Here is a 20955-nt window from a genome sequence, read left to right as displayed (position 1 = left end):
CATTCACAGAGTTCCTACATGCAGACAATGAAAAAAAAAAAATTCAAAATTGATGATCGACTGTTTTAGCCACTTTCCGCAGCCAGCCCAACTTTTCGCAACTAGCCCAACTTTCCGCAGCTATTTTGTTAAACTCTAGGTTGCAGGTGTCATCAAGCAAAACAAGTCACATGGGTAGCTGGGGGAATGTTGGTACATGGATGGTGTCCTATTCATTCGATCAAATTTGATGAAAAAGACCCCGGTCAAAGGGAAGTCAAATTGTGTGTTATCACTAAGTCGCCACACTGAGTCACTGCATGTCAAGAAAAAATAATAATTTTGAATCAATGAAATGAATAAGTTATTTGCTCACTTTTCTGAAGGTATTGATTAATTTTGGACTGATAATGAAAGATGAATGGCTAACTTTGTATCCAAGATTTTTAGCTACAGCACCATGCACATTCCGCAGCTGTTCTCTGATTCCGCAGCCAGAAAAACCTCATTGTTCAAATCAGCTTATCTTTCTTATACAAAATCAGATTTTGATGATTTAAGTATCGTTGGAAAGATCTAAACAAGATCTACACAATGAGAAATCCATCGTTAGAGTTTGAAATGGCAAACAATGAAATAAATTGCTGAAAAGAAGCAACATTCAACTTGGGCACCAATTTCAAAGCAGGTATAAATTCTTTTGATTTTTCCTTTGAGAACTTGTTTCATTAATACAAATTCTTAGTTTTGTGTGTAAATATCATACTAGAGAGATTGATCACCTCTTTCCTTTGGTAATCTTACATTCCATTGTAGAAGAAGTATTAGTTTTTTTTGCAAGTTCTAGGAGGAAGGACAAATGACTACAAGAGAATGGTGTCTCTCTAAGAGACCAATTTGTTTCATAAGAGGATGATCAACAACAAAGAGGAAATATGCTGATGCAAAATCAGATCCAAACACTTGAAAAACTTTCAGATACTATTATCTCCATCACATTCATCCATCACATCCATACTTCATAATAAACCATTCACCTCATTCCACTCCATACTTTCCACTTACATTCACATACACTTTCCATCTCTTTTTGTCCATTCATAACCCACAAATAAAAGCAAGAGGCTCATTCACATGCTTATTTCCATTGCCATTTCTGTTCTCCATTGCCATTTTCCATTTTCATCTTCCATTTCCTGTCATTTTCATTCAGCAAATAAGCCCTGCTACAATGCAAATTATTGAGTCCATAGTCCTTTGAGTCTAAGTTCTTTGTAAAAACACCTTGAGGCTTGCATGCCTTAATGGCAAGTCCTCATGCTGACAAACAATGGGAATACATTAATGTACCTTGTTTGTTAGATCTTCTAGGTGACTCGACATCAGCAAATTCATTCGTACCTAGCAAGATGTGTTTGGGCATCTTGACTCTCATTGTCATCAATAGTGAGAGTTCTCGTGTTGACTAGTGGCATCCATTAATGGCCACTAAGCCAACAATTTCCTACTATGTTCGACATCAGAACATCTTTTCACATAGTAGGAATTGTGCCAATGAATTTTGAAGACATGAAGACTATTATTTTCATCATTTTGGAGCAGATTCAGCAAGTTTTAGTAGAAGCAACAAAAAGTCATCTTATCTCTCTATCCATGACTCCTCTTGTTCAGCCACTTGAAGAAGAATATGATCAGAAGTTTTCAGCCACCACACATACAACTCATCCATTCCAAAGGGTAAGTGAAGGTACGTCATTTTCTAACTTTTGACCATAGAATTCCATAAAAAGCTAGAATGATAATTGTTGGAAAAACATTTCTCTTCCTCATTTCATAAAATTGCCAATACCATCAGTTGGGGGGGGGGAATACATTCATATTCATATCTTGCCATGTCCATATCATATTCAGGAGCTCACATACTTCCAACATATATTAATTATTACATTGCTATTATGAGCATACAATGGCTTTTGAAAAAGTGCTTAAAGGATAAATTGGATACAAACAAAATCATGGTTGTCACACAAGAACCAACCATCATGCAATCCAATAAAGATATACTTTGCAACAATAATCAAAATATTATTATGCAAAGTTCAAAGATCAAAATAGAAGAAAAAAAATGGTTGTAACACAAGAACCAACCATGTTGCAATTTAAGTGAAACACTTTGCAGAAATATGAAGTTATCAAATGATATCATGCAAAGTTAAGCTAAAGCTCAAGGATCAAAAGAGTTAATGTAATATATATTGCATGAGGACATGCAATAGCTTCAGTTGGGGGATATGTTGAGTCTTGAAAATGTCATTCATTTCCATTACACTTTCACTATTATGTCCATTATATCACCTCCATTTCACTACTATGTCACCACATTCATCCCACTTTCATTATCATTGGGCCACCTTTATGTTTTTCCAATCTTTATTATTTCTAAGCCTTTTAAGTGAATTTGTGGTTAAACATTAGAAAATAATGTGCATATGCTTATACCTAACAAATGGGTTGAGGTTGTTGACATGTGTAGGTTGAAAGGAGACTTCTAGAAGACCATTATGTGGCACTCTAAGGCCAAATTCGAATTTGGTTGGAAAGAATCATGGGATCATGAGGATATATGTCACATCTCTTAATTGTATTGTAACTCTAAAAAGACATGTGTCTTATCAGTTCCTATTTTGATTAGGACTCTAGAGGTAGAGGGAGAGATTCATGGACTATCATTAATGAGATGGCTCTCATCTTTTTGTATAAATAGGAGATCTCTCTCCTTCATTTGTTAGTCTTTTAGTCCCTAGTTCTTAAATTTGTAGTTCTTCCTTGATGGCTTTTGAAAGCTTTGGAGAACTTTTTTGTACTTTGTACTTTTGAAGAAATTGAATAAAGCTTTGATGTTCTCAACATGGAAGGAGATGTGAAGTAGATGTCATGGAGCATATTAGGATGTAAGGTAGAGTAGATTTCATTTTGTAAATATTGCTTTGTAGAATGTAAGGTAGCTTAGATTTTTCATTCATGCAATTTTAATTCATGCAAGTGTGTTTAATTTTGCTTTGATTTCATAGGTGGTAGAGGGCCCCTACCTTGTATAGTTGTCATTTAATTTTGCATTTTATTTCACCATGTATATTAGCTGTACATAACAAAGCTTTTTGATTACTGTTGTTTTACATTTTTCTCATGTATATTAGCTGTACATAACAAGTTGTTTTGATTACTGTTGTTTTACATTTTTCTCATGTATATTATCTGTACATAAATTGCTTTCAAGTTGATTAGTGATGCACATAGCCTTTTAATGAACTAATGACGTGATAGAATCATCTTGTCCTTTTGCTGAAGCAGCAAGGATACTGGGTCTCATAGTCATTAGCTCATTATTTGGTTATTGCATTTTATTTTGATTGAACTAGTTGTATATTTACACTTTTGTTTAAATACTAACTCTATCAATAACATGTTTTAAGTTCTTTTGAAGTGCTAAGTTTTGGAAGTTACCATTAGGGACATAGGCCTTGTCTTGAAATCTTTATCCATACTTGTCCTTTAAAAGTATTCTTAAGACCTTAGAATAGGATTTCCATTTGCATTAGACACTTTAGGAAACCAACAAGAACAAAACCCCAAAAACAACATAAACTATAAAACAACGAAGTAAGAGAAAGGTTAACTAAGTACATATGGTGCACCACACTTCATCAGTTTACGATACCCGGATTGATAATTTATGTAGAGAAATTTAAGATGTTAAATAGACTAGACAGTCCCTCTTTGGATTAATGGTTAATTCTATGATTACATGCACTTGCAGTGCTCCAATGGATTTGAAACCTACTCCATTGGATTCAGAAGACCCAAAAACCCAAAAAATGACTATCCAAGCTCTGCAATTGGACTTCAACTGATCTAGGCTTGACGTCCTCTCTGGTGGCCCTAGGCTTCCTTAAACTTCAACGTAGTAAAATCACATAGAGAAGTGCCTTTTTGCCTCTACAACTTATTCCATCGTGTTCAAAGCATCTAAATCATCTAGGAATGACCCTTTTTGAGCCAAAATTGGTCTAATTTAGAAGAAGTTATGGTCTCTTTAGTTTTCCGTAGGAAAACTCCACCAAATCTAGAGAAACTCGAGTTAACCCCGCCAAATTTGGAGCAAATTTCCAATTTATCAGACCTGCCAAACTTCCGCCAACTTAAACCATGCTTTAATTAATGGATATGCAAGGTTTAATTAATGTTAATCTCCACTTAGCGGATTAAACGTGCTATTAGCGTTAGCGCTGGCTCCTGGTTTTGCATTGTCGGTCATATGTGGAGGGGGCTAGCCCTCTCCTCCCCCAACCCACCACGCATATCACATGAAATACATATTGTAACCATTGTATGTTATGTAACAATGGCGTGACATAACGGTAATGCATGGGGCTTGTGCGGGCGAGGTCATGAGTTCGACTCCGCCGACCTACCAACAACTTTTGTCACTACGCGATAATGCTAGTAGGCCCTTGGGGAGGGAAATGTGGTGGCCTCTGGGCTTGCCACATGTCTCCTTCTCATTGGTCCTCCCCTGTCCAATAAGAAACAATCGACGCATGAAACTGTTGACCATTCAAAAAGCGTCACTAGGCGTGACCTCACTGGCCGTTGACCAAACCTTTCACCTACATAGTCACCTGCCACGTCAGTAGTATGGATTGTTGACTGCGCAGTGACTGTACTTTTTTTCAAAATTCTTCTATTTAGAAAAGTGGATAAAAGTCTCTATCTTTCTCATACGAACTCTATTTTGAGTGAAATGAGTTGTGTTGGGATTGTATGGCCGAGACAGACGCGGTCGTTCAGGTTTTGAGAAATTATGAGCACTTTGATTTTTGAGATTTTTTTTCCCCTAATCCAAATTTTTATCATTCACTAGATCACTCCAGCTGATGGGAGTGATACAACTCCTTCCATACAATGCCTTGAAAGGACTCATACTCAAGGACTCTTGATAACCATTATTATATGTGAACTCAACCAATGGAAGATACTCCTCCCATTTCCTATGTTGGTGCCTTACGTACATTCTCAACATATCCTCCAAGATCCTGTTGACCCTCTCTGTTTGACCATTTGTCTATGGATGATAAGTTGTGTTGAAGGCCAACTCTGTACCCAAGCCTACAAATAGCTCCTTCCAAAACTTGGAAGTGAAATTTGCATCCATGTCCGAGACAATATTATGTGGAACACCATGTAGCCTCATTATCTCTCTGATGAACACATGTGCTACCTCACTGGCTTAATATGTAGTCTTCACCGGAATGAAGTGAGGTACCTTGCTCAAACTGTCAACCATGGCCATAATAGAATCATGTTGCTTCACTGTCTTTGGAAGACCTATGTTGAAATCCATGGAAATGACCTCCCATTTCCATTTTAGAATCACACTAGGCAGTAGTAGACCACCTGGATGCTCACATTTCACCTTTACTCATTGGTAGTCTAAAGATCTAGCCACGAACTCAGGCCCTTCCTTTTTTAGATTTGACCAATAGTAAAAATTCTTCACCACCGTCAATGTCTTCTGATATCCTGGATGACCTGAATACAGTTTCACATGAAACTCCCTCAAGATAAGCTTCTTGAGCTCACTACAATTCGACACATAGATCCTGTCTCGAAACCTCACCAAGCCATCTTCCGTGAGATGATAGTCTGCATCTTGATCACTTATACCTGTAACTGTACTCTGTTGTAACATGTGCATAATCTCCATGTATTTATCATCTTGTTATCATGCCTGCGAGATATTGTCCTTTAACTCTGTCCCATAGGAGCTTATAGCTGCTATATGATTTACATGTACCTTCCTGCTAAGAGTATCTTGAACTTGGTTCTCCTTCCATTTGATGTATCTAATCTTGAAGTCAAAATCACTAAGGGTAGGAAACCATCTAGCTTTCCTGGCATTTAGATTCAGTTGGTCAAACAAATGCCTCAACCCACTGTGATCGCACATCAATTTAAAACTCTTTCCCAGAAGATAATGTCTCCACATGTTCAATGCATGTATAATCACTGCTCAAAACTATCTTCACATTCCGTTGTCCATTCAAATTTCTTACCCTTCTTCTGCAATGATGTGATAGGATATGCAATGCGTGAGAAGTTCTTGATGAACCTCCTATAATAACTTGCCAATCCCGTGAATGACCTCACCTCATATACATTCTTAGGAGCTGCCCATTCCATGATGGCCCTTATCTTTTATGGATCTAATACTATGCCTTCCTTGGAGACAACATGTCCCAAGTAGTGTACCTCAGTCTGAAAGAAGTTGCACTTTCTAAGCTTAGCATACAACTGATGTTGTCTTAGCAATATCAACAATACTGCTAAATGTTCGACATGTTCTTCCTCATTATTAGAATATACCAGTATGTAATCAATGAACACAATAAAAAACTTGTCAAAATAAGGACACAACACACTATTCATCAAACACATGAATGTAGCTAGAGCATTAGTCAAACCGAATGGAACAACAACAAACTCATAATTCCCATACCTAGTCTTAAACTTAGTCTTGAAGATATCCTCTTATTTGATGAGTACCTCATGGTATCCCGATCTCAAGTCGATCTTAGAGAACACTGCTACTCCCTTTAGCTAATCAAACAAATCATCAATCCTCAGAAAAGATTACTTGTTCTTGATCGTTACCTTGTTCAACTGCCTGTAATCAATGCATAATCTAAGAGTACCATATTTCTTCTTTACGAAAAACACTGGTGCACCCCAAGGTGATACACTCGTTCTAATGTATCGTTTGTCCAACATTTTGTAATATCCCGTTTCAGGGATATTCCCCAAAACCCTAGTAAACTCCAACCAAATACGTGTAAGTGATATAGTAACCGGGAAACTCAAAGTGATATAAATAACAATAATGCAACATACAATAATATAAACCCGAAATACAAGCAGATACTCAAGAAATGCAAAGCCATTTTATTATACTAAGTAATGGAAAGAGTACAGGAGGTGATCAGGAAGATAGCACCTCGACTTGCATAGGACAAGTGAAGAAATACACTTAGAATAGTAAAGGAATGGCCTCTCTCTGAACTGCGTCCAAGATGCCGGAGAATTGCTGTGTTGCTGCTACTGCTGGAACCAAATGAGCATTTGGGGCTGTTCCCCTCCTTAGAAAATGCTGAAACTCTAGAATCATCCTCTTCTCAATAAACCCAAAAAAGCCCAAAAAGCTTTTCTCAAATGTCTAACCCCCGAAAATCACCCCCTTGGGGATCTGCACTGTCCCTCCAGGCTCTACGCTGCCACTGAATAGAACCCTCCAAAACTCAGCCTGAAACTCTGCCAAAATCCTCCAATAAGCAAGGGTTGATCCCTTGCTCAATCTCCCAGCTCAAATCCTCCGCAAAACCCCAATCCGGAACTCCTGCCAAAAGTAACTGCGTCCCTCTCTCAAGACTGCGCAGTCATCAAAATGCTCAGTTCCTCCTCAACTCCAAAGATCAATCCTCCTGCAAAGATTGTTGAAAACTACCTTGCTCGAGCAGGCACTCAAAGTCCCCCGGGGCTATGGGTGAGATCTCAGAACGGAGACACTCGATGCACTAAACAGTGCTGCAGACATGCTAAACTGTAGAAATTTTGAATAATTTAACACATATTCAATGGAGATTATCCTGATCATGTACTATTGCGGAAAACATACACAATACATAAGCTCCTCTACGTTGATCATCAATATAGCAGCATCAATAACAATAAAACATCAAGAGCATTCACACATTAACACAGTATGTATCCCGGGGAAAGCATCTCTCTAAAAACCCCAACTATATGTATATTAATGATTGAGTCATGTAACATTACACAGCATAATACTTCTCACAAGTATCTCCACCTCTGTTACACACAATACAGCTCAGATCTGATCTCCAAATCTCTTCCACTGCTTGCCTGCCTCCACTGCTCAATACCTGCTCAAGAACTGTTGAGAATGGCTCACCAAACTCGTTTTTCACCTGCAAAATAGTCACTCACACTTTGTTGGACGTGAGCGCAAGATATATTGTGGGAAAATACGTGAGCAAACTCATTGGCATACTCAATCCCTTGATTGTGCAAGATCTGGTGCACAACTATAGTCACAACTGATAGCAATCTGATTCTCTACCACCTGTCCCTGTTGAACTGAACATGCACTGACATGCAACTGAGTTAACTAATGTATTCATTAGTTGTATTATGAGTTAATAACTTGTGTATTAATTAATAACTAATTCACCCAACTCGTCTCTAGTCTATTTTCCAGTTAGACTAAATACAACCAGTTTAACAAAGCTAAACTGAACACAACTCCATCAACTCCACCAAACTCAAGTGATTGAGTTCTGACTGAAGTCATGCATGCAACAACTTAACTGACTCATAAGAAAAGCGTATTTCCTTCTGACATCTGCATGTGCCACCTCTGTAGCTCAAACTGAAGTGCTCCAAGAGAATAAGATTAAGTTTATAGTCCAAATATTATTGTGAGATAATAATATTTGACTTTTCTATTTTTGACAGCCAGTCTAAAAATAGACTTTGATCACTCACACTGTGATCAATCACACTTTCATAAAAAATAGAAGCCCATCTATTTTTCCCAACTTGACCAATCATCCATAAACAACAACCTGCAATCCATAGACATGATCCATATGTCTAAAAATAGACATAGTCTAAAAATAGACTTGCGCCAAAAATAGCCTGCGGGCCCACTTAGTGAAGGCGACTCTTTTCACTAAGCTCCATCATCTTGTTGCAATCTCAACACTCCCTCTCGACAAGATATGGATTATCAGCAACCCCTATCCTGCCTCGGTGGTACTCAAATTTGCTCCTGGTGAGAGCCTTCGTCAGAATATCAGCATCCTGATCCTCCGTTGGAATGTACGAAAGTAACATGATCCTCCCCTGCACACAATCTATGATATGATGGTACCTGATGTCAATATGTTTAGATCTATCATGAAATACAGGATTAGCTGAGAGTTTAATGCAACTCTAGTTATCACAGTAAATTACAGTAGGATCCAAATGAGAACCGAACAAACCAACTAGGATCTTCCTCATCCATATAGCCTTGCATGCAGCCAAACTTGCTACAATATACTCGGCCTCCGCTGAACTGAGTGCCACAGATCTCTGTTTCCTGCTGTACCAAGAAACTGTTGTCGATCCAATACTGAAGAACCCTCCTGATGTGCTCTTTTTGTCTGTTGGGCTCCCTGCCCAATCTGCATCCGTGAAGTCACATAGCTTCACCTCATCCTCCTGTCTGTACCACAAACCATATCCCGATGTGCCTCTCAAGTAGCGCAATACATGCTTGCCCGCCTTCCAGAAGAGCTTGGTAGGCTTAACCATAGCTTTTGAAAGCTGGTTAACTACATAGCATATATCAGGTCGTCTATTGACCAAATACATCAGCGACCCCACCAACTGTCGATAAATAGTGGCATCCACTTCTTCTCCCGAAGTGGCATCCTCCTTCCTCCAACCTCCAGGAAGAGGAGTATCAACAGGCTTGCAGCCATGCATGTTGAACTTCTCCAGTATCTCCCGAGCATACTTGCCCTGAGAAACAAACAATCCACCACTGCGCTGCCATATTTCCAATCCCAGGAAATAGTGAAGGAGGCCCAAATCCTTCATCTCAAACTTTGTAGCAAGATCCTTCTTGCATGATAGTATCAACAGCTCATCACCCGTTAGAATCAAATCATCAACATAGAGTACAATGATAAGCAACTTACCCTCCACCACAATCTGGTATAGGTTCAGATCCGCCTCACTCTTGGAGAATTCAAGTCCTGTGAAATAGTTGTCTATCCGTGTGTACCAAGCACGTGGTGCTAGCTTCAACCCATACAGCGCTCTCTTGAGCCTGCACACATGCGACTCGCTGCTGAAGACTTCAAAGCCTTCGGGTTGCTCAATGTACACCTCCTCCTCAATGACTCCATTGAGGAACGCAGTCTTCACATCCATTTGATGGATGTGCCATCCCATCTGCGCTGAGAGAGCAAGAATCATCCGTATGGAAGAATACCTTGCGACAGGTGCAAAGGTCTCCTCATAATCGATCCCCTCAATCTGTGAAAAGCCTCGGGCAACAAATCTTGCCTTGTACTTCTCCACACTCCCGGCACCTGCCTGCTTAACTTTGTAGATCCATCTCGAACCCACCACTGATTTCCCTTCCGGTCTAGGATCAATCTCCCATGCATTGTTTCTGACAATAGAATCATACTCTTCCACCATGGCGTCTACCCATGCGGGATCCTCCACAGCTTCCTCGAAAGAGGATGGATCAGTCACAACACACTTGCTCATAAGAGCCATGTATCCAGTGTACCGATCAGGTGACTGTCTCTGCCTGCGTTGGGCTGTAGGTGGTCCTACAACTTTCTCTGCATCTTGAGCAAGTCGCTCAGCTTCTGTCAAGCGCTTTCGCCCTCTGATGGTTGGCGCTGCATGAGTGGTCTCTTCCACTCCATGAACCTCGTCCTGTGGCTGATCCACATCCTGAAGCTCATCCTTAGGAACTAATAGCTCCTCATCTGCATGCAAGTGTAGCTCCCTCTCAAGTGAACACTTCATGGCTTTCTCCTCCTGAAATTTTATATCCCGTCGCGCAACAGTTTTACCACTGTCTGGCAAATACACACGATAGTTGTGGGGTGTATCGGTGTACCCCACAAATATCCCAACCTCTGCGGTCAGCTCCAACTTCTTCCTGGCATCCTTCGTCACATGCATGTAAACGTTAGCACCAAAAATACTCAAATGAGAAAGATCAGGCTTCTTACCAGAATAAGTCTCCTCAGGTGTACTCATGCCAAGTATCCTATGAGGACAACGGTTCTGCACATAAACTGCTGTATTGCATGCTTCTGCCCACAAGTGAAGGGGTAGGCCCTGATCATGCAACATTGCCCGTGCAGCACCCACAATCGTTCTGTTCTTCTACTCATCTACCACGTTCTGCTGTGGGTTATGGGGAGCTATGAGCTCTCTACGAAACCCTTCTGTCTTGCAGAAATCCTTGAACTCGTTCAAGATGTATTCACCACCATTATCGCTCCTAAGAGCCTTCACCTTCTTCCTCGACTCCTTCTCAACCAGTGCTTTGAATTCACAGAACTTTGAATATGTCTCACTCTTCTTCTACATGAAGAAGATCCAACACTTACGAGAGAAATCATCAACAAAAATCACATAATACCTGTGTTTTTCTATTGAAGCAATTGAGAAAGGTCCACACACGTCTGTGTGAATTCTCTCAAGGATCGTCATGGCGTGACTATCCTTCTCGTGAAAGGTGGCTTTCACAAACTTCCCCAAAGTACACCCCTTGCACTGATCTGACTGCGCAAGTGTGCCTTTAGGAAGCCCTGTAGTGATCTGCTGCAGTATCTTCAAGGCTCCATGGTGAAGGTGACCCAATCTCTTGTGCCACAACTCGCCATCATCCTCGCTCACCAATCCTTCTGCCTTGCCTGCCATTGCTGCGCATCCATCTACATGCAAATGATAAAGGTTCCTCACTCGAACCCCTATCTTCCGGGTCTCACCAGTTGTCTTGCTGCGCAGGAAGGCCTTTCCCTCGCTGAAAACAACATCATACCCCTTGTCTTCTAACATCGCCACTGAGATGAGATTCTTCTTCAATCCTGGAACATGCATGAATTCAATACAAAGGGTTTACCAGACTCCCTCTCAAAGGAAATGGTACCGATACCGGTTGCACTGTATCTACCATCATCGCCCATCTCGATGTGCACTCCAAGATATTTGTCCTCCAGAACAGAGAACAAATCTCTATCTCCCGTCATGTGAAAAGACGCACCACTGTCCAAGAACCACACTGATCCCATCACACTTGAAACCAAGCATGCGATCAATGAAAAATCAAGCTCAAACTGAGAAGCTAAGGCCTCTCCCCCTGCAGATCCAGAAGCTTGCTTGTTCTTCTTCTTCTGCGGAAAATTTGTGGCATAGTGTCCGTGTTGGTGACAGTGAAAACACTTCAACTTGGACATATCCTGCTTCTTGCCTTTCACACCGGAATGAGAAGCTTTCTTGTTCTTCCCCTTCTTTGCTTTGGCAGCCAAAGCGCAATTCTCTTCATCAGATACCTTTGATGAAGATCCATTCTCACCTTTATTGTTACTGAGTTTATCCTTGAGTGCCAGGTCACTCTTGCTTTGGAATAATATTTGCAATCCGTTGAAAGACATTTCAACAACACTGCTGCAAATTTGATTTCCACCAGCTCTAAACTCAACCGCCTCCGATCTAGAATTTGTGAGAACACAATATTTCTCATACAGAGATTGACTGTATGGGCATTCACCAGATATCTCACTTTTCAAAGGAAGGATGAATCCAGAGGCTACCTGGCCCGATTACAGACTCTGCCTGAAGAAATAGAATGTAAACACTTCCTGAATAGTAGATCTGATGATCAACAGCTCTGATACCATGTAGAAACTTTTTCTACAATTATCTAGCTCGCTCTGATACCATGTAGAAATTTTGAATAATTTAACACATATTCAATGGAGATTATCCTGATCATGTACTATTGCGGAAAACATACACAATACATAAGCTCCTCTACGTTGATCATCAATATAGCAACATCAATAACAATAAAACATCAAGAGCATTCACACATTAACACAGTATGTATCCCGGGGAAAGCATCTCGCTAAAAACCCCAACTATCTGTATATTAATGATTGAGTCATGTAACATTACACAACATAATACTTCTCACAAGTATCTCCACCTCTGTTACACACAATACAACTCATATCTGATCTCCAAATCTCTTCCACTGCTTGCCTGCCTCCACTGCTCAATACCTGCTCAAGAACTGATGAGAATGGCTCACCAACCTCGTTTTTCACCTGCAAAATAGTCACTCACACTTTTTTGGACGTGAGCACAAGCTATATTGTGGGAAAATACGTGAGCAAACTCATTGGCATACTCAATCCCTTGATTGTGCAAGATTTGGTGCACAATTATAGTCACAACTGATAGCAATCCGATTCTCTACCACCTGTCCCTGTTGAAATGAACATGCACTGACATGAAACTGAGTTAACTGATGTATTCATTAGTTGTATTATGATTTAATAACTTGTGAATTAATTAATAACTAATTCACCCAACTCATCTCTAGTCTATTTTCCAGTTAGACTAAATGCAACCAGTTTAACAAAGCTAAACTGAACACAACTCCATCAACTCCACAATCAACTCCACCAAACTCAATTGATTGAGTTCTAACTGAAGTCATGCATGCAACAACTCAACTGACTCATAAGAAAAGCGTATTTCCTTCTGACAGCTGCATGTGCCACCTCTGTAGCTCAAACTGAAGTGCTCCAAGAGAATAAGATTAAGTTTATAGTCCAAATATTATTGTGAGATAATAATATTTGACTTTTCTATTTTTGACAGCCAGTCTAAAAATAGACTTTGATCACTCACATTGTGATCACTCACACTTTCATCAAAAATATAAGTCCATCTATTTTTCCCAACTTGACCAATCATCCATAAACAACAACCTGCAATCCATAGACATGATCCATATGTCTAAAAATAGACATAGTCTAAAAATAGAATTGCGCCAAAAATAGCGTGCGGGCCCACTTAGTGAAGGCGACTCTTTTCACTAAGCTCCATCATCTTGTTGCAATCTCAACATAAACAGCCATCATGCTCTAAGTCGAAATGACTAGCTCAAATGCACATAATCGAATGACAAAATGAGGAGGCTCCTCTCTCCTTTATAGCGTTGGCCTCTCTCAATCCCAAGGCCCACCTCCTCCAACATAGCCTTTCTCTTGCCATGTGTTCCTCTCCATCTGCATAGTCCTTCCAAGTGTCTACATGGGCCCCTCTTCTACGCGGTTCTTTGGCCCCCTTGGCTCCCCCTTTAAGTTACAACGTTGTGCTACTAGGGAGTGACTTAATTCCAAAAGTGAGTTCTGACCCCCTTTTCTCACCTTTTTATTTATAAATAACTATAGAAGGCAAAATTGAGAAAAATAGAATATTTCAATTAGCCATGGCTAATTAGGAATATTACAGTCTCCCTCGGCAAAATGTTGCCTTTCATCAAGCAACTGAAGTGATGGATGCTGCAAAATTTTCTCACTCTCCCAAGTGGTATCCTCATCCGGCAAATTCTTCCACCTCACCAAGAATTCCCGGACCATCCTACTCTGCAACTGCCTCTCCCTGGTATCAATAATAGCCTCTAGATGTAACACCAAATGCCCCTCATCATCCATGGGTGGTAGCTCATCTGTCACTGTCACATGCTGCCCCCATGCCTTCTTCATGCATGATACATGAAAAACGTTATGAATCTTGCTGCCTTGGGGCAGCTCCAACTCATACACAACCTATCCAATCCTGTGTAACACCCTATATGGCCCATAAAGGAGGGGCTTGAGCTTCTCAGCCCCCTTCTGCTTTAGGGACAACTATTGGTATGGCTGTAATCGTAGGTAGACCAAGTCCCCTACCTCAAATTGTCTCTCCACCCAACCCCTGTCGACATACAACTTCTGCTAGTTCTGTGTTGTAGCCATATTATCCTTGAGAGCTTGGAGGATATCCTAACTCTCTTGGATCCAAATCTTGGCTCTCGGAGCCTTGCTAGCACCAAACATCACGTCTGCAAAAGATAAGGGATGATATCCATACAAAGCATAAAATGGTGACATACCAATGGACATGTGATGTGTAGTGTTGTAGCAGTACTCCCTAGATGCAACCACTTCAGCGATGCTCGCTGCTGCCCACTGACATAGTTACGCAAGTAGCCCCCCATCCACTTGTTAACTATCTCTGTCTGCCCGTCTGCCTGTGGGTGATAACTGGTTCTTGGTGTCAACTCCGTCCCCACCAACCAGAAAAGCTCTTGCCAAAATCTGCCCATGAAACGACTATCCCTGTCACTAGTGATGGTCTTAGGAAGACCATGTAGCCTAAAGACCTCTCTGAAGAATAGCTCGGCCACTTGTGCTACTGTGTAGTGTGCGGATATGGCGAAGAAATGTGCGTACTTTGTCAGTCAATCAATGATGACAAAGATGCAATCCTTGCCCTGTACCATGGGCAACCTTGTGATGAAGTCCATTGAAATACATTCCCATTTCCCCTCCGGAATGGGAAGAGGCTGCAATAATCCTACGGGATGGCTCATCTCCCCCTTGTTCCTTTGGAAAACATCGCACTCCCGGACATGCTGGAGTACGTCCTCCTTGAGGCCCTTCCATGAGAACCTCTCTCTAATGGCCCTATAGGTTTCGGTAAACCCTTGATGGCCGGCCAATGGTGAATCATGTGATGCCTGAAGTATCTTCTTCTTGAGCTGAGATCCCTTAGTCAAGAAGATCTGGTCCCTATAGTAGATGATCTCATCGACCACCCTGTACCAATGTTTTACGACTCCGACTTCGACTCCGACTCCGACTCCGACTCGGTAATGACTCGGCCGGCTCGATTTCAATGACTCGGTCATTGTAAAAAATACATTAAATTTTTAATTTTTTTATAAAAAAACATAATTTTAAATATTTTAAACATAATTTTAAAGATTTTCATTCATGTTTCCAAACACACAATATTATAATATAGATGGAAGACAACATATGATCAAAGTAGGCTCATGAACCAATCCATTATATCAAAATGGTACCCAATGGCAATACATAGTCAACTGTCATACATGATCAAAGACTCAAAACAAAATACAAATAACCAAGGAGGCTAGAAATGGCCTCTACAACAAAAGTAAACTGTGATGGTGACCAGACTCCAATACTAGTACTATTGGCTAGTAGCTACTGCCAGAGGAGCCAAGATCATCTCGACCAATCTCTGGATCATCATCATCAGAGTCAGACAAGGGGCCCCATGGCTCCTCCTCATCATCATCGTCTCCAACTGCAACTGTAGAAGTGGTGCCAGTACCACTAGCAGGCTGTGCAGCAGATGCAAGCTGAGATAGAGTAGATATGTGGCTGCGCTTCTGTCGTGGCTGAGCAGAGGAAGCACCTACAACTGGAGTCCTACTCCTTGCTGGCTGTGAGACTGAGGCTGGTGGATTGGGATCTGCATTCAACTGAACAGGCTGAAGTGGATGTTCCAGTTCAAGTTCATCAAGATCCTCATCAGGATCAAACTCTGGTTGACGACTCTCCACTACCCAATCTGATGTTGGATCAATGTCTTCCAACACAATGGGATCTGAATCAGGTCTTTTGTTGAGCAATTGGTTCCGTCTGAGCCGAAGGTTGTATTGGACAAAAACTAGATCATTCAACCGTTTTTGCTCCAAACGGTTTCTCTTCTTTGTGTGAATCCTCTCAAAGACAGACCAATTGCGCTCACACCCAGATGCACTGCAAGTTTGACTCAAAATACGAATTGCAAACCTTTGCAATTGAGGGCACTGGCCACCAAAGGCCTCCCACCATTGTGCTGCAAAAAACATAGGAGTGTAATGAATTATGAGTTAGATGAAGGCTGAATCTCAACAAAATTACAAATTATATCTAACTTTCAAATTATAAATGATTTAACAAACTTTAATAAAAAAAGTAAAACTGTAAAACAACATATATTTCATTAAAATTGGAATAATTTTATTACAAGGACATCACTATAATTCAATTTTTTGGTTATTTTGAAATTCTAGATCCACAATTTTATTCCAATTTTAATGAAATATGTGTTAAACCATTAAGAAATTGAAAATTGAAATTTTTGTTTACTTGGCTCATCTGCTTCTCTTGCAATCTTTGCTAGGTTCTTCCCAAAGGTACCTGTTGCATTGCTGAAGGATGTGACCTGTTGATGTATCTCCAGCTGACCAGACTCCGATGGGATCATGCGTTCAATGCAATCAACCAGTCCATCTCTGACCTCCCCCCTCAAAGCTCCTGACTCCTTAGCTTTATAATGATACCGTGGGTTCAAAAAATACCCAGATGCATGTATAGGGAAATGGAGTTGATTGTTCCATCTTTCATCAATGATTGCCCAAATGGGCCCATACTTTGCCACTCTATCCTTGTATGCTGTCTTTATTTGCTCCTTTGCTTGATCCATAGCCTCATAAGTGAAGCCCATAACCAACCTTTCCCCATCCACCAACCGCAACACCTTAACTAGTGGCTCAGCAAGCTTCACAATATCTGCTGCCTTTCTCCAAAAAGTTTCATCATGGAATTTCCTTTTCAATTCTTTGCCTTCTGGTTTGTTAGACTAATTGATTTGATTCCATTCATCACTGGAAAACATCTTTTGCAAGTTTCTATGTTGGGAAAGCATAGATTGCAATGTCAAAAAATGTGTAGCAAATATAGTGATGGCAGACCTAATAATATCCTTGCCTCCAGTGTGTTTCCTCATGAGACTCAAAACCAGTGTATGATTGTAGATAAATTTTGTTATGCTTTTGGAATTATCTACAATGTTTCTGACCCAATATAATTTTCCACTATCCTCAAGCATGAGGTCTATGCAATGTGCAGCGCATGGGGTCCAAAAGATGGTCTTATGTTTTTCCTCTAACATTTTACCAGCAAGAACATAGTTAGAGGCATTGTCTGTGATGATTTGAACAACATTAGCCACCCCCACATCCTCAATAACCTCATCCAATAGCTGAAACAACAAGTGGCCATCTTTTACCTTATCAGATGCATCAACTGATTTTAAAAACATGGTTCCCTGTGGGCAGAAGACAAGAAAGTTTATGATGGTACGGTTTCTTTGATCAGTCCATCCATCTGACATGATGGTACACCCTATTCTTGCCCATGAGTCCCTGAACTCTTGCAAATACTCATTAATGGATTGAATTTCTTTCTACAAACGAAACCCCCTTAGCTCTTGCATAGTAGGGCCTTTGAAGCCTTTTCCAGTAGCATGTATGGCATCAATCATAGGCTCATAATATGGTGAACGAGTAGCATTAAAGGGGATATCAGCATCATACCACCATCTAGGTATGTAGTCACAAGCAGTCTCCCTCAATTCTTTCTTCCAATGGTCATCTAAAGTGGGCTGAATTTGACCTTTACTAACTTCAGGACCATGTGCATCTGATGGAGAGGAGGGAGTGAAATAACTTTTGATAGTCACATCACCCTTCATTCTACCCTTTCCCTTATCTTGAACAGAACCAAAAGAGGGAGGAACATAACGGAAAGGGTTGGATGCCTCAGTTTGAGGGATAGAGGAAGAACCCTCAAAATCATAGTGGGGGTTGGTAGCCATCATTCTTTGTATCTCCCTCTTCCTCCCAATCTCAGCCTGTATCTCTTTTTGCCTAGCCTTATCTTCTTTAAATTTCTCAAAGCTGGCCAACAAATTCTTTCTAATCTCATCAATTTCATCAGAGGTACATGCGGTAATTTGGCCTCTAATCCCTGCCAAGTGTTGTTTCAGCCTATTAATCCCCCCAGGACCTTCCTTAATTTTCCTATGGCAAAACTTGCAATGCATCTGATTATCAACCATTTCAACATATGTCCAAGCAGGATCTTTTGCTCTAGGTGCCATTTTTTGACTAGGAAAACAATCTGAAAATGAAAAAAAATAAAAAATTGATTCAATGTTCATTTATTTGACAAAAAGCACTCTCTAAGCTTTCTTGATATGCACCTAAAATTTACTAAGCAAAAACAGATTTATAGAGGTGGAAAAAAATACCTCCAGGCACAAACTCCCTCCTCAAGCTTGCTCCAAGAATCAACTCCTCAATGCTGCTCCAAATGGCTGCCCAAGAAGCTCATCACTCCAGCTACAATGCTCCTCCAAGACTCCTCACTGCTGCTCCAAAACAAGCTCAAGAACTGCTCACTAATTCTCAAAGAAGACTCTCACTCAAATGCATAAGACTGCTGTGAGTGAATGAGAGCATTTGGTTGTCTTAAATAGGGTTTGGGAGGGGGAAATGGACCCCAAAAGCATTTAACAATTTACCATTACCCTTTGGAATCCATAAACTGAATTTAACTTTATCAAAAATCACAAAAAAAGTGAATTTTTTCTAACTGTTTCGCTGCCCAGCCGGAATGCATTGACTCGGCCGAGTCATAACGGACCCGGCCGGGTTGACCGAGTCACATATGACTCGGTCAACCGAGTTGGGTAGCTGGCCGGGTCGATGTTCAGGGTAATGACTCGGTTCGAAACAGCCGAGTCGGAGTCGAAACGGGCGGGTTGTAAAACAGTGCCCTGTACCTGTCATCTACCACCTACCCATCCAGAAGCTCACATGCAAATCTGTCCTTGGAGTACTCTACCAAGAGTCGAGCCCTCTAGTCTGTGTCCAAGCTCATAAGAGACAACGTAGCTAGTCTACGTGAAAGGGCATCTGCTACCACATTGTTCTTACCCTTGACATACTCGATGTCAAATTAGTACACTTGGATCTTATTGATCCACTTCTGTTGCCTCTCCTGTAGCTACTTCTGCTCCAAGAAGAACCTGAGGCTGTTGTGATCAATCCTCACCCTGAACCTGTTACCCACTAAATAATGCCGAAACTTGGCCAATGCATGCATGATGGCAAGAATCTCCTTGTCGTATATAGAATACAACCTCTCGTGCAGAAGGAGCTTCTGACTCTCAAAGGCTATAGGGTGACCTCCCTGCATCAACACTGCACCGATCCCCTCTCCCGACTCATCAGACTCCAAAACAAATGGCTACGTAAAATTTGGCAATGCAAGCACTAGGCAGCTACTCATAACCTCCTTGAGCTTGTCAAAGGCTCACTGCGCTATATCCGACCAACTGAATGCCCCCTTTCTCGTCAGATTTGTCAGGGGTGTAGCAAGCTGTGAGAAACTCTTGACGAACTTCCGGTAGTAAGTACAAATGCCAATGAATCCTCGAAGTTCTGTCACGCTCCTCGGCTTCTACCAATCTCTAATGGCCCTGATCTTCTCCTCATGGAATCTCACTCCGTCCACCCCTATGATGTGTCCCAAGTACAACATCTCCATCAACCCAAACTCACACTTGGAGAGCTTGGCATAGAATTGCTGCTCCTCCAAGATGTGCAACACTGTCTCAATGTGTTGGAGATGCTCCTCCCAAGTCCTGCTATAAATGAGGGTATCATCGAAGAACACCAACACAAACTTCCTCAAGTGACTACGAAAGGGCATCATAAAAAACTCAAAGTGCCCACAGTGACACTTGAAGGTGGTCTTGGGATTGTCCTGCTCCCTCACGCGAATCTGATGGTACCCAAATCTCAAATCAATCTTTGAGAAGAATCGTGCTCCTCTCAACTCATCCATCAACTCGTCGATCCTGGGTATGGGGTACCTGTTCTTCAGTGTCTTCTTATTCAAGGCCCTGTTGTCAATGCACATCCTCAATGTGCCGTCCTTCTTCTTCACCAACACCACAGAAGAAGCAAAAGGACTCGTGCTCCACTGAATGTGCCCAAGAGCCAGCAACTCCTGAATAGCCTACTCAATCTCATCCCGATAGGCCTTGGGATGCCTATAGGGGGTAGTAATCACTGCCTGTATGCCCTGCTCAGGCTCAATGGTGTGTTCAAACCCCCGGTCCGGTGGCTGTCTCGGTGAAATCTCTCCAAACACCATAGCATATTGGTCAAGGATGGACTGTATCTCTTGCTGCACCTTCTACCCTGTAGTCCCTGCCTCTGATGCATGTGGCTCCACTACCCACTCTACGTCTCCCTTCCGGAAGACTGCCTCCATCCGATGAGCTGAAATAGTTTGAGGTGGATATGTGTGTTGTCCCCGTATCTTCTCATGCCTCCCTGTCTTCTCATCATCCCACTCCATCTCTAGGGCCTTCCAATCTGTCATGACCTGCCCTAGA

The sequence above is a fragment of the Pinus tabuliformis genome, chromosome 5_2 (assembly GCF_031772625.1).
Source record: "Pinus tabuliformis cultivar Carrire ecotype Pingquan chromosome 5_2, CPIR1, whole genome shotgun sequence".
NCBI lineage: Eukaryota > Viridiplantae > Streptophyta > Pinopsida > Pinales > Pinaceae > Pinus > Pinus tabuliformis.
The sequence above is the reverse complement of the archived record's forward strand: the minus strand, read 5'-3'. Positions refer to the sequence as shown.